We start from the raw sequence: 1,393 nt of genomic DNA, 5'->3' as shown, positions 1-1,393 counted from the left end.
TAGTAACAAATTTCTTTTAAAAATTCCATCAAAGGTTAATTTCACCAATTCGACCACTTATTACATAAAACAGTGTATTTCTTAGTTAGTACCTGATGATGCATCGTGAGTCTGTTTAAAAAACAAATGAGAATCGTTTAATGACACTTTCAAAATGAAATATGTTGGTGAGGCACAATGGCAATTGTTTAAAATAAAATTACATATAATTTGAACTATTATTCATTATGCATCATTTCTCCACATTTTGACTATCTGGAATTTGAAATTGGCAGATAAAATTAAGATTGCCCCTGGATTGGCCAGTTGGCCCAATTTTTCAAGGAAAACACCTTCATAATTGTAGGAAGGTACATTATTTTTCAATACACAAAATAAAAATTTCTTCTTAAATTCAGGTAAACTGTCAGGCTCTAATGGCAATTCCTTTAGTTCAGTGACGCATATTGGGGTTGACTCCTCGGTATGAAGATCAAGTATACGGATTAATAAACCAGTGTATTGTCAGTATTCGTATAAGTATTAATGACCTAGACACTATCCAAGAAATACGAGTTGGATCTCCTTACCCTCGAGAGAATTGCTTTCAGAATTTTCATTCTAGATCAGGAATTCAGTAATGCATTGAGAGGCCTAGAAAAGCAGAAAAAATAGAAAGCTATTTGACCTTTTTAATATACTTCATCTTATTGGAGGTCATCTTAAAGATCTATAATTGACAACTATGGGACTGTATAGAACGGAATATTTGTTTCTTGTTGTGGTTAGTGAGTTAGAATTAATTGGAATGAAAGTGTCCACTCTATTAAAACTTTTTTAAAGACAAATTAAATATTTTAGCAGACTAAAAAAATCAAATTAGCATTTCTACGAATGTGATTAATCTTTTCTAATGAAGGCTTTCAGGATAAAAAATGTACGGTCCTTTCAAAGGTGTAGGGAACACAATACAGTACTGGATTTTTTTTCTATATAGAATGAATTTCAGACAAAAAGTGCTCTCTGTGGTCAAATGAAAAGAACTACTCAGGGCGGATTTAGGTGGTCCGTGAGTCAAGCCACGTGAAAGAAGGCACTCCTTTGTTACTCGAGTACTATCTTGTCCCACCCACTGTGGAAACGGGTAACCTATTGTCATAGAGTCATTGAGTTCATATTTTGCAGAGGAGTACCTGGTTACCTGAATATATTAACCTTCAGTCGGAGTTTGCAGTGTATTTACTACTTTTTAAAAAAAAACATCCAATTATTATACTTCAGCTTCAGGTCTAGAATCATATTGACCTAAGGTTAAACAACCGCCTGTGTGACCACAATTGATGCAGAATCTTTTACCGAAAATAAAAGGACTAAAAAGCAGAAGGATGAGGAAAGAAGGAAAGGCAATAAAAAA

Source organism: Halyomorpha halys, unplaced genomic scaffold, assembly GCF_000696795.3.
Source record: "Halyomorpha halys isolate HHAL.00 unplaced genomic scaffold, Hhal_1.1 Scaffold209.1, whole genome shotgun sequence".
Taxonomy (NCBI): Eukaryota; Metazoa; Arthropoda; class Insecta; order Hemiptera; family Pentatomidae; genus Halyomorpha; species Halyomorpha halys.
This window is presented reverse-complemented; position numbering follows the sequence as displayed.